We start from the raw sequence: 14,447 nt of genomic DNA, 5'->3' as shown, positions 1-14,447 counted from the left end.
AAGACGTAGAAATTGCTCTGCAAAGCATACTATGAAACTCTTACCAAATCGAAGTAGCAAAGATATTTCAATAACTCAACATCCTTAGACACTTTTAGTGGGAAAAATAGTTGGAAAAGTCAAGCCACAGTATTGCCAGACTTTACACGTGGACATAAACATTTGTTCTAATGTCAGAGCTATTTATTGAAGCTGTGGAATAAAAATGAAACACTTTTCATATTAAATGCAACGAATCATGTACATGTACCTAATGGTGAAAATTCTAAATATTGTGAAATGCAAATTCCCATTCCAAATTTAAAAGATGTGTATTAAATACTACCTTGTTTGATATGTATGTTTTAATGTATGATTGTTTTATACAACAATTCTATAGAAAACACAGTATTGAGTAGTAATAGGACAAGAAGTAAAATATATTTTTTCCATACTCAATGAATTTGCTAAGTTTTTATTTCACTCAAATTGTATTTGCATTGAATTCTAAGATACTTCTAGAATAGGGAAAAAAATCCTCCAGCCCTTAATAAATATTTTGTGAATAAATGAATAAATAAACAAAATCTAAAAATGAAACTTAAAAAATAATAAACCTAAAATTTTTAAATAAAAGAAATTAAATCTTTATGTTTGTTAAACTAGTTAAGAATGAAGATGTTACAGTAACCTGTTAATGTGTCTCATAACCTTCCTCAGTCTCTCTCCAGAGGCTGTGAAGGAGCTGAAATTAGGCTATATTCCAGAAAGGTGTATCAATTTATAATCCACCCCAACCTACATGAAATGGAGCATATCCCTGAAAACTCACTTTACTGTTACAACTGACGTAGAGTATATTATAGAGAAAATTTGAAGGCCTTGGAAATAGTATTTCAATTAAGATACTGCCAAATATATGTAAAATAGATAGCTAGTGGGAAGCAGCCGCATAGCACAGGGAGAGCAGCTCAGTGGTTTGTGACCACCTAGAGGGGTGGGATAGGGAGGGTGGGAGTGAGGGAGGAGATGTGGGGATATATGTATATGTATAGCTGATTCACTTTGTTATAAAGCAGAAACCAGCACACCATTGTGAAGCAATTATACTCCAATAAAGATGTTTTAAAAAAAAGATACTGCCAAAATTTAATTAATAGCCACTTAATGAAGACAGAGTATTTTAAAATTCCTCTTAGTGTATTCTTTTACTCAATTACATGATAAGAGGAGAAGGAGCATCTTGCGCATCTAAAAGAGTCTGTGACTTGATTTAAAGGAAATCTTCCTCTAAGTTTCAATAAAGTTACAGTTTCCTGACATTGAAAAACAGGGTTTGAACTGAGCAGGTCCACTTATACTTGGATGTTTTTTAATAGAAAGACTGCAAAACCACACGATTTGCCATTGGTTGAATAGCGAATATGTAACTATGGATACGTTGGTTGAATAGTGAATACGGAACTATGGATACGGTGGAACCGCGTATATGGGGGATTTTCAACCATGTGGAAGATCAACACCCCTATTTCCCCACGTTGTTTAAGGGTCAGCTGTACGCTCTTAAACAAGCACTTTTCAAATTTTATTGTGTTTACAAATCACTTAGGGATCTTGTTCAAATGCAGATTCTTTTTCCTGCAGGTCTGGGAAGTGACCTAAGTTTGTTTGTTTGTTTTTCTTTTGAACAAGATCCTAGTGATGGTAATGCTGATGGCCCTTGGACCACACTTTGAAGAGCATTTTGAATAGCTGACAAACCACTTTAGAGTCTCTTAAAATCACCAATGTCTCTAGAAACTTTTACTTCAACTCAAGATCCTAGTTTCTCAAGTTAGGGAACTAAATTTTTATTTCTGATTCCATCAACTCTATTTTATAAAACTAGTTACTCATGTAAAGTACCAGAAAGACAGGCCCAAGACATTTAGCAGTTTTTCTACTAAAAAAAAAAAAAAAAAAGGAGCTCTGCCAACCAGAGCAACAGCCAGCTCTACCCACCACCAGTCCCTCCCATCAAGCCTCTTAGAAAGCCTCATCTACCAGAGGGCAGACAGCAGAAGCAAGAAGAACTACAATCCTGCAGCATGTGGAACAAAAACCACATTCACAGAAGATAAGATGAAAATGCAGAGGGCTATGAACCAGATGAAGGAACAAGATAAAACCCCAGAAAAACAACTAAATGAACTGGAGACAGGCAACCTTCCAGAAAAAGAATTCAGAATAACGATAGTGAAGATGATTCAAGACCTCGGAAAAAGAATGGAGGTGAAGATTGAGAAGATGCAAGAAATGTTTAACAAAGATCTAGAAAAATTAAAGAACAAACAAACAGAGATGAACAATACAATAATGGAAATGAAAACTACACTAGGAGGAATCAATAGCAGAATAACTGAGGCAGAAGAACGGATAAGTGACCTGGAACACAGAATGGTGGAACTCACTGCTGCAGAACAGAATAAAGAAAAAAGAATGAAAAGAAATGAAGACAGCCTAAGAGACCTCTGGGACAACATTAAACACAACAACATTCACATTAAAGGGGTCCCAGAAGGAGAAGAGAGAGAGAAAGGACCCGAGAAAATATTTGAAGAGATTATAGTTGAAAGATTCCCTAACATGGGAAAGGAAATACCCACCCAAGTCCAGGAAGTGCAGAGTGTCTCATACAGGATAAACCCAAGGAGAAAAATGCCAAGACACATAGTAATCAAATTGGCAAAAATTAAAGACAAAGAAAAAGTATTGAAAGCAGCAAGGGAAAAAAGACAAATAACATGGAAGGTAACTCACATAAGGTTAACAGCTGATGTCTCAGGAGAAACCCTACAAGCCAGAAGGGAGTGGCAGGACATGTTTAAAGTGATGAAAGGGAAGAAACTATGGCCAAGATTACTCTACCCAGCAAGGATCTCATTCAGATTCAAGGGAGAAATCAAAAGCTTTCCAGATGAGCAAAAGCTAAGAGAAATCAGCACCACCAAACCAGCAAACAAATGCTAAAGAAACTTCTCTAAGTGCGAAACACAAGAGAAGAAGAGGACCTACAATAACAAACGCAAAACCATTAAGAAAATGGTACTAGGACATTACATATCAATAATTACCTTAAACGTGAATGGATTAAATGCTCCAACCAAAAGACACAGGCTAGCTGAATGGATACTAAAATAAGACCCATATATATGCTGTATATAAGAGACCCACTTCAGACCTAGGGACACATACGACTGAAAGTGAGGAGATGGAAAAAGATATTCCATGCAAATGGAAATCAAAAGAAACCTGGAGTAGCAATACTCATATCAGATAAAATATAATTTAAAACAAAGATTGTTACAGGAGACAAGGAAGGACACTACATAATGATCAAGGGATCAATCCAAGAAGATATAACAATTATAAATACATATGCACCCAACATAGGAGCACCTCAATACATAAGACAACTGCTGAAAGCTACAAAAGAGGAAATCAACAGTAGCACAATAATAGTGGGGGACTTTAACACCTCACTTACACCAATGGACAGACTATCCATACAGAAAATTAATAAGGAAACACAAGCTTTAAATGACACAATAGCCCAGATACATTTAATTGATAGATCATATCTTGGGTCACAAATCAAGCCTCAGTAAATATAAGAAAATTGAAATCATATCAAGCATCTTTTCTGACCACAACATTATGAGATTAGAAATCAAACACAGGGAAAAAAAGTAAAAAACACAAACACATGGAGGATAAACAGTACGTTACTAAATAACCAAGAGATCACTGAAGAAATCAAAGAGGAAATCAAAAAATACCTAGAGGCAAATGACAATGAAAATACAATGATCCAAAACCTGTGGGATGCAGCAAAAGCACTTCTAAGAGGGAAGTTTATGGCTATACACACGTACCTCAAGAAACAAGAAAAATCTCAAATAAACAATCTAACCTTACACCTAAAGAAACTACAGAAAGAAGAACAAACAAAACTCAAAGTTAGAAGGAAAGAAATCATAAAGATCAGAGTGGAAATAAATGAAATAGAAACAAAGAAAACAATAGCAAAGACCAATAAAACTGAAAGCTGGTTCTTTGAGAAAATAAACAAAATTGATAAACCATTAGCCAGACTCATCAAGAAAAAGAGGGAGAGGATTCAAATCAATAAAATTAGAAATGAAAAAGGAGAAGTTACAACAGACACCGCAGAAATACAAAGCATCTTAAGAGACTACTACAAGCAGCTCTATGCCAATAAAATGGACAACCTGGAAGAAATGGACAAATTCTTAGAAAGGTATAACCTTCCAAGACTGAACCAGGAAGAAATAGAAAATATGAACAGACCAATCACAAGTAATGAAATTGAAACTGTGATTAAAAATCTTCCAACAAACAAAAGTCCAGGACCAGATGTCTTCACAGGTTAATTCTACCACACTTTAGAGAAGAACTGGCACTCATCATTCTCAAACTCTTCCAAAAATCTTCAGAGGAAGGAACACTCCAAAACTCATTCTGTGCGGCCACCATCACCCTGATACCAACACCAGACAAAGATACTACAAAAAAAGAAAATTACAGACCAATATTACTCATGAATATAGATGCAAAAATCCTCAACAAAATACTAACAGAATTCAACAACACATTAAAAAGGATCATACACCATGATCAAGTGGGATTTATCCCAGGGATGCAAGGATTCTTCAATATATGCAAATCAATCAATGTGACACACCATATTAACAAATTGGAGGATAAAAACCATATGATCATCTCAACAGATGCAGAAAAAGCTTTTGACAAAATTCAACACCAATTTATGATAAAAACTCTCCAGAAAGTGGGCATAGAGGGAACCTACCTCAACATAATAAAGGCCATATACGACAAACCCACAGCAAACATCATTCTCAAAGGTGAAAAACTGAAGCATTTCCTCTAAGATCAGGAATGAGACAAGGACGTCCACCCTCACCACTGTTATCAAAATAGTTTTGGAAGTCCTAGCCATGGCAATGAGAGAAGAAAAAGAAATAAAAGGAATACAAATTGGAAAAGAAGAAGTAAAACTGTCACTGTTTGCAGATAACATGATACTATACATAGAGAATCCTAAAGATGCTACCAGAAACTACTAGAGCTAATCAATGAATTTGGTAAAGTTGCAGGATACAAAATTAATGCACAGAAATCTCTTGCATTCCTACACACTAATGATGAAAAATCTGAAAGAGAAATTAAGGAAACACTCCCATTTACCATTGCAACAAAATGAATAAAATACCTAGGAATAAACCTACCTAGGGAGACAAAAGACCTGTATGCAGAAAACTATAAGACACTGATGAAAGAAATTAAACATGATGCCAACAGATGGAGAGATATACCATATTCGTGGATTGGAAGAATCAATATTGTGAAAATGACTCTACTACCCAAAGCAATTTACAGGTGCAATGCAATCCCTATCAAATTACCAATGGCATTTTTTACAGAACTAGAGGAAAAAAATCTTAAAATTTGTATGGAGACACAAAAGACCCCGTATAGCCAAAGCATTATTGAGGGAAAAATATGGAACTGGAGGAATCAGACTCCCTGACTTCAGACTATATTAGAAAGCTACAGTAATCAAGACAATATGGTACCGGCACAAAAACAGAAATATTGATCAATGGAACAAGATAGAAAGCCCAGAGATAAACCCATGCACCTATGGTCAACCAATCTATGACAAAGGAGGCAAGGATATACAGTGGAGAAAAGACAGTCTCTTCAATAAGTGGTGCTGGGAAAACTGGACAGCTACATGTAAAAGAATGAAATTAGAACACTCCCTAACACCATACACAAAAAATAGACTCAAAATCAATTACAGACCTAAATGTAAGACTGGACACTTCTTAGAGGAAAACATAGGAAGAACACTCTGACATAAATCACAGCAAGATCTTTTTAGATCCACCTCCTAGAGTAATGGAAATAAAAACAAAAATAAACAAATGGGACCTAAAGAAACTTAAAAAGCTTTTGCACAGCAAAGGAAACTAACTACAAACAAGACAAAAAGACTACCCTCAGAATGGAAGAAAGTATTTGCAAACGAATCAATGGACAAAGGATTAATCTCCAAAATATATAAACAGCTCATGCAGCTCAATAATCAAAAAACCAAACAACCCAATCCAGAAATGGGCAGAAGACCTAAATAGATATTTCTCCAAAGAAGACATACAGATGGCCAAGAAGCACATGAAAAGCTACTCAGCCTCACTAATTATTAGAGAAATGCAAATCAAAACTACAATGAGGTATCACTTCACACCAGTCAGAATGGGCATCATCAGAAATTCTACAAACAATAAATGCTGGAGAGGGTGTGGGTAAAAGGGAACCCTCTTGCATTGTTGGTGGGAATGTAAATTGATACAGCCACTATGGATAATAGTATGGAGGTTCCTTAAAAAACTAAAAATAGAATTACCACATGACCCAGCAATCCCACTCAGAGAAAACCTTTGTAATTCACAAAGACACATGCACCCCAGTGTTCATTGCAGCACTATTTACAATAGCCAGGTCATGGAAGCAACCTAAATGCCCATTGACAGATGAATGGATAAAGAAGATGTGGTACATATATACAATGGAATATTACTCAGCCATAAAAAGGAATGAAATTGGGTCATTTGTAGAGAGATGGATGGATCTAGAGACCGTCATACAGAGTGAAGTAAGTCAGAAAGAGAAAAACAAATAACATATATTAACGCATATACGTGGAACCTAGAAAAATGGTACAGATGAACCGGTTTGCAGGGTAGAAATTGCGACACAGATATAGAGAATAAACGTATGGACACCAAGGGGGGAAAGCAGGTTGGGGTGGGGGTATGATGAATTGGGAGTTTGGGACTGACAGATATACACTGATGTGTATAAAATGGATGACTAATAAGAACCTGCTGTATAAAAAAATTAATGAAATAAAATTCAATAATTCATAAAACAAACAAAAAATGTTAAAAATGTCACATTGCATTCAGCTTCTCCTAATTGATCCTATTTAGAGATTTCTGCAGCCCACGGTGTATCACAGAAAAATCAAAATGAAATATTATGATGGATGTGTGTATTTTTATGGAGCAGGGAATTAGGGTGTCATATTCATCTCCTGGACGACATCCATTGCCAGTTGGCTAAGCTTAAGAAATTCTGAATACTAGTCTTGCCAGATTTCTGCCCCCACAACCTGGCTGACAGCTTTATCAACAACCAGGAGGCAGAACAGGCCCCAGTCTGGCTTCCCATCTCTGTAGTGCCAACTGCAGTTCGAATGTTTGGGCTTCAGCAGTAACAGAAGCAGACAGGCCCTAAAGATCTAAAGTGAACAGATACTGCTTTTACTAACAACAATAATGAAAAAACCAATCTCTGACATTCAGAATGTGCATGCACTTTTAAGGCAATGATGGCTTAAGCAATCAGTAATATAAATTCCTCAATGATATTTACTGAATATGTATTTGAAATATCAATAATCATTACATTAGGAAATAAAAGTCACCTTCCTTAAACAAATATATCTTTTAAGTTTCTAGAAGGTAAACTATACCAAGAAGAAGAGAATAATGAACACAGCAATGGATCAGGCCAGATATGTCAAATCCCTCTTAACCTGCATGTATAGTCAAAGCTGAGTAAGATGACACACTATAGAAAGATCCTGTAAAGAAAGTTGATGCAAACTTATTACTCCTGAACTCTTTTTGTTGAATTCCAAGTTGTCCAACAAGCTTCTCTATTATTCACCCATAAGTTTCCCAAAGAGGTTGGCTGGAGGTGACAAGAGGGAAATGACATCAGCAAAGACCCCCCACAAAGAGACAGCTAAGCAGTTCAGTCTCAGCAGTTTTGCTTCAGGGGCAAGGTTGTTCCAGAGGCAAGACTGGCCAGAAAGTTGCAACTAGCTGCTCGTAGGAACAAGCTAGTAAGCAGTAAAATATTATTAACTTTATTGTTATTTAATAATGAGACTTGGCTAAAAGATAGGTAAGACATCCATTAGGTAGCAATCATAAAAAAATACTAAAAAATAACAAGTGTTGGCAAGAGTGTGGGGAAATTGGAATCCTTGTTGCATTGTTGGTGGCTATCTAAATTGGCATAGCCACTGTGGAAAACAGTATGGCAGTTCCTCAGAAGTGAAATATAGAATTACCATATGATCCAGCAATTCCACTTCTGGGGATATACCCAACAGAACTGAAAACAAGGACTCAAACAGATACTTATACACTAATGTTTATAGCAGCATTATTCACACTAGCCAAAATGAGGAAACAACCCAAATGTCCATCAACAGATTAATGGATAAACAAAGTGTGGTATACATGTAAAATGGAATATTATTGACCTTTAGAAAGGAATGAAATCCTGATACATATTACAATATGGATGAATCTTGCAAACATTATGCTAAGTGAAATAAGCTGGACACAAAAGGACAAGTATTATATGGTTCCACTTACAAGAGGTGCCTGAAGTAGGTAAATTCATGAAGACAGTAAGAAGAATAGAAGATACCAGGTGCTGGGGAGTTATTATTTAATGGCTATAGAGTTTCTGTCAGGGATGATAAAAAAGTTCTGGAAATGGATAGTGATGATGGTTGCACAACAGTGTGAATGTTTTTAATGCCACTGGATTGTACACTTAAAAATTTTAATGGTAAGTTTTAAGTTATATGCATTTTACCACAATAAAAAAATAGAAAAAACTTAAACCATTGAATGCTTACAAGAACCTGATTTAAATTTTTTCTCTTTTATTTCATTTTTTATTCTTCCCCATAAATTAAAATTTTTAACAAGAGCTAAGTATAGAAAGTGGATCTTAGAAGACAGGCACATGTACTTGGTACCATTTTCTTTGTTTTCTTTGCTCTATTTAATTAGTGCCTGTGCTAATACAAAGGATTAGACTCACACAAATCAATATCTTACCCAGTATCAAGCCTTCATAATGATGTAAAAGAGTCAGGTAATCCATGGGCTCAGACAAAGCAGAGAGGATTTGGGGACATTGAGGTGGCCTCCCTTCTTATGATGAGCACTCACTCTCTGGTCCAAAATGATAGATGAGCTCTCCAACGGAGGATATATGGGGTTATCTCACAGAGTAAGGGAACATTTTATTTATGATACATCTCTGTTTTATACCCTAGCTTTCATGTCAGTTTTCAAGGACATCTTACTAAGAGCACTCCAGCTAGCATAGATCATTAGCCTAATTACCTAAAGGTCCAGAATCACATTGTCTAGGATTGGGTTACCTGCCTTCTTCCCCCTCATCCTAGGTGGAGCATCCCCTGGTAGTCAGGGGCAAACTGGGTCACAGTCCAGTTACATTAACTCCTTCCTCATCATTAACAAATTTATTCTGATTGCACACATGAACTAGTATGTACATATTTGTCTTCAGAAATAATCATTTAATGTACAAACCTGCTATGATATTTTCATGGGAGTTTCTACTCCTAAAGCTTGATGTCTAGACCTCTACATTAGGAACACTCGCCAGACAAGTGCATCAAATATCCCCTGGTGAGGGTGAGAAGGAAAAGACTAGGTTTCTAAGTCCTCACATAGCTCAACAAGGTCTCAGATCCAACAATTCAGAGGTAAGGAGCTACAGGCAATGAAAACCTAAAGTAAAAGGAACATTGCTTTCACATCAATCACATTTCAGGCCAAAAGGCATTGAAGGGATGGATGCTTTGTTGTCTCAGAAGGGTTTTCCACGGTCTGCATAGTTTATTCCATCTTTCCCATTCTCTGTTGTTAACCTTTCACATCAGAGTTTTTGTTCTCCACCTCCCTGCTTCGACTGAAGGATTCAGACATTTCTTTGCATCCCAGGTCAACCTTGCCTTTAACAAGAACATAAATTTCTCCTTGCCCAAAATTCTTGGTTTGGCCTCAGCCCATTCCGTCCAGGTCCCACCTCTCGAGACATAAGGCTGGGTCAGAGGACTAGGTCTCCCACAGATCTGGGAGGAAAACCTGGATAAAACTGGTGGCAGGAGCAGCTGCCACCCCAACCTGACCACCATGCAGAAAACTTGTTCCTTTCACCATCACTTGCCCTCAGTACAGGGCTTCTCTCTGCTCTGTTCCTCCTACTGAACCAAATCTTTTGCAAATGTGGGCAAAACAGCAGTAGCAGGGAGAAGCCTAGGCCCTTAAAACTCTCCTCAAAGTGTCTTAAAACTCTCCTCAACATTCCCTGATGGTGGTGGTGAGTCTGGACTCTACCATCACTACTAAAATTCTGAGATTAATAGTGGCACCAGGGAGCCACAGGAATGGAACCAAAGCTGGTGCCTCGGTTGTGACTATATAGTATTCCTAATTAATCCCATCTGGCTTCATATAATTATCTGAGCAGAAGTGCTGTTGGCATTATCTGAATCACAGATTTAGCTTTGGCTTCTGCTGGTAGCTATAGAGCCCTTTCTTCAAAGCATGTAGCAATGCAAGCAGAAGGAATAATTTGCTTCTTATAGACATATGCCCTGAACAAGAGACATCTTCTGGGTGAGATACTACCAGAAACATAATCCATAACCACTAAAAAAATCCTTTCTGGGGCTTCCCTGGTGGCGCTGTGGTTGAGAGTCTGCCTGCTGATGCAGGGGACATGGGTTCGGGTACCAGTCCAGGAAGATCCCACATGCCGCAGAGCGGCTAGGCCCGTGAGCCATGGCCACTGAGCCTGCGTGTCCGGAGCCTGTGCTCCACAACAGGAGAGGCCACAACAGTGAGAGGCCCGCATACTGCAAAAAAAAAAAAAAAAAAAAAATCCTTTCTGTAAGTAGTGCCAAATGCAATTTTAAAAATCTTATAAATCATGATAGTTTAAAAAATGAATGGCACATCACAGTTTACAAAGTATTTTCACCAGTTTTCCCATTTGAAAGGAAAATATGGAGTAAATGTCACAACTTCAAACTAAAAATAACAGAAGAAGAATTGGCTTTAACTGGGAAGAAGAAAGAGTTAAGATACTCCCTCTCACCAAGAAATAGCAAGGGAAATAAATAAGAACACAAACAACTAACCTAAGACCAAACTTCAACATCAATTTTATATGTGCCCCTGTCAAGGGGACTATGATATGAAGTCCCAACACGCTTTGTGGTAGGATTCACCTGGGTTCAGGTATTTCTGGAATTCTGATTATACAGGCTTTTCAGAAACTTATACTGCTAGACAATTCACTCATGGGAAGAAAACGATTTGGTTTAAGCTATAGAATATGTTTTCAAGAACTGCTATGTTGTGATCATACCTGTCCCTCATAATCTTTACATTTCAGTTTCTGAAGAAAGAAAAGCAGGATTTTCACTTTATTTATATGCATCAGAGAAGTGCAGGAAAACATTTCCATGAAACTTACTGTGGCTGACAATCTGCTCAGTTGCAGCAATGTGTTTGATATGGGCTCTGGACACAAAGCAAACCCCCATAGTAGAAAATGACAACTGATGCTCTTGCCAAAGCCTGCCAGTGGCTGGTGACCATGACCTGCCTAATCCTGAGTGCTTGTCTCTTAGTGGTGGTTCCCTGTGTATGTGTGTGTCCCACCAGGGTTATCTGGGTGGGTGTTCTATGAAATATTTGGAATTTATGGACAACCTTGCCTATAGACAGGCAACTACTTTAAATGCTATTGCCTGCTGTTTGATTGTGGAGTGGTACCTGGTTAATCCTCCCCAGAATCAAATCAAACACTAATAATGCTATGAGATTCTGGTTACTATTAGTATAATTCATTTATGTGCAAGGGTAAGACTTGCCAACACATAAAACATATCCTTCAGAGCCAAGGTGAAAAGGGAATCATTCTTTGCCACTTCTTCAAAAAAGAAGAGGAAAGAAGAAAGTGAGATACTATCCTGTGTAAGCTCACAGATAGCTTCTCTTTTCTGCTAACAGTTTTATTCTCTCTCTAGAGTTCTAATGTATGTCAAACCACTGCATAATATTTCTCAAAATTTTAAATGTCAATAAGAATTTCAAAACAAAACAATCTATTTTTGAAAAAGAAATCTTTTCCCATTGTGAAAATAATTATTCAAATGCCATACTAAGCCATTATACCTTCAATTTAGAAAATGTAAATACCCTTGGAAGAATAATACCATAAGGTATTTGACATCATTTACACTTATTATGAATGAAGGCTATGAGAATTGGCTTTTACTGGGAAGAAGAAAGAATTAAGACACTAACTCATCAAGGAAGAACAGAAGACTGAAAGTAAAGGAATAGAAAAAATAACCCATGCAAATGGAAATGAAAAGAAAGCTGGGACAGCAATACTCATATCAGAAAAAACAGATTTTAAAATAAAGTCTGTAACAAAAGATGACCATTGTATAATGATAAAGGGGTCAATCCAAGAAGAGGATATAGCGTTCATAAATATATGTGCATTTAATATAGGAGCACCTAAATATATAAAGCAAATATTAACAGGCATAAAGGGAGAAATTGACAGTAATATAATAATAGTAGGATACTTGAATATACCACTTACATCAGTGGACAGATCAACCAAACAGAATATTAATAAGGAAACAGTGGCCTTAAATGACACATTACACCAGATGGTCTTAATAGATATCTGTAGAACATTCTACCAAATAAACAAACAAAAAACCCCAGCAGAATACACATTCTTTTCAAGTGCACATGGAATTTACTCCAGGATAGATAACATGTTAGGCCACAAAACAAGTCTCAATAAATTTAGAAAATTGAAATTATTTATATTAAACAACTTTTCCAACCACAACAGTATGAAACTAGAAATCAATTACAGGAAGAAAAATGGAGGAAACACAGACATGTAGAGACTAACAACATCTTACTAAGAAAAGAGTGAATCGACAAAGAAATGAAAGACAAAATCAAAAAATACCTTGAGATGAATGAAAATAGAAATGCAACTTTCTAAAATCTATAGGACACAGCAAAAGCAGTTCTAGGAGGAAAGTTTATAGTGATACAGGCGTACCACAAGAAACAAGATAAATCTCAAATAAACAACCTAACTTTCCATCTGACAGACTTAGAAAAAGCCCAAAGTTTACAGAAGGAAGGAAATAATAAAGATCAGAGCAGAAATAACTAGAGACCAAAAAAGAAAAAAAAAACACAATAGAAAAGATCAATGAACCTAAGAGCTGGTTTTTTTGAAAATATAAACGAAATTGATAAACCTTCAGCCAGACTCACTAAGAAAAAAAGAGAGGCCAAATAAACAAAATTAGAGGTGAAAAAGAAGTAATAGAAAAAGCCACAGGTACCATAAAGTGGTCAGTCTATCATGATATAGTTTAAGGCTGTCACCTAATGGAAAGGTTTATAGAGCAAATGTTCTCTCAATACTCAAAGCACAACCTGAATGTCTTTTCTTTCTTTTGATTAAATTCCACTAAATGCTCCTGAAAATAGAATATACTACTGAAATATGGTTTGAGTACTTCAATATTCCAGGCTTGTACATAGCCATGCAGGCTGTGCTTGCATTAACAGCATCCTGAGCAACAAGACATGTGGGAAAACTGATAGTGACTGGTATTAAGATGCTGTCACTCCTGTCCTTTCTGTGGCTACAGGACATGTGATTGGCAGCTGAGGTAAGCACATTCCAGTCACAAGGTGAGCTGTACTGTATTTCATTCAGCAACTGCTGAGAGGCCAAGAAGTAGGAATTCCTCTAGGGCAATCCCTGGAAACAGCTATGGAAGTAAAGGAATGCTACAGTTATGTCTGCCCAGATTTAGTAAAAGAATTTAACAAGTACGACACAGAGGAGCCAAGTAGATTAAACAGTATACTAGAATCAAGGCAATCTCAAAGAAAGAATTTTCCATTGACATTGGTTATGACAGATCCTTGGAACCTAAAATCTTTTTTCATCCAGAATTTGCTAATCTAGAATTTACCTACCTAACAAGTAGTAAATGAAGTAATTCAGCATTATCTTATTGGTGTCAGAGTTCTCTCTACAAGGATACTGACCTCACTTAACTGGATGTGCAGAGACTTTGAGGGTCACTCATATTTTGAAGGAAAAAAATGACCAAGTAAAAAGTACCTTTCAAAAAGTAGCTTCATACACAACAATGTGAATGTATTTAATGCCACTGATCTGTACACTTAAAAATGGCTAAAATGGTAAATTTCATGCTATATGTTACCATAATAAAAGAATTTAAAAATTTTTTTAACTTTAAGAGGGCTCATGACACTTGCCCTTCCTCATTCATGGGCCAAAGAATTCCAGTAATTAGGAAATGCTACCCTCCACACTAAAAGAAAATTGGTTTTTGCTGCAAGTGTTTTAGAACTAAGAAGCTAGTACAGTTGACCCTTGAACAACAAGGG

General features: G+C 36.6%; 1 pseudogene; it reads left to right on the top strand.

Moving 5' to 3' along the window:
• Positions 1 to 13,409: 13,409 nt before the first annotated feature.
• Positions 13,410 to 14,142, top strand: LOC136122055 (actin-related protein 3 pseudogene; annotated as a pseudogene).
• The last annotated feature ends 305 nt before the right edge of the window (positions 14,143 to 14,447 follow it).

This window comes from Phocoena phocoena, chromosome 4, assembly GCF_963924675.1.
Source record: "Phocoena phocoena chromosome 4, mPhoPho1.1, whole genome shotgun sequence".
Lineage (NCBI taxonomy): Eukaryota > Metazoa > Chordata > Mammalia > Artiodactyla > Phocoenidae > Phocoena > Phocoena phocoena.
This window is presented reverse-complemented; position numbering and strand designations above follow the sequence as displayed.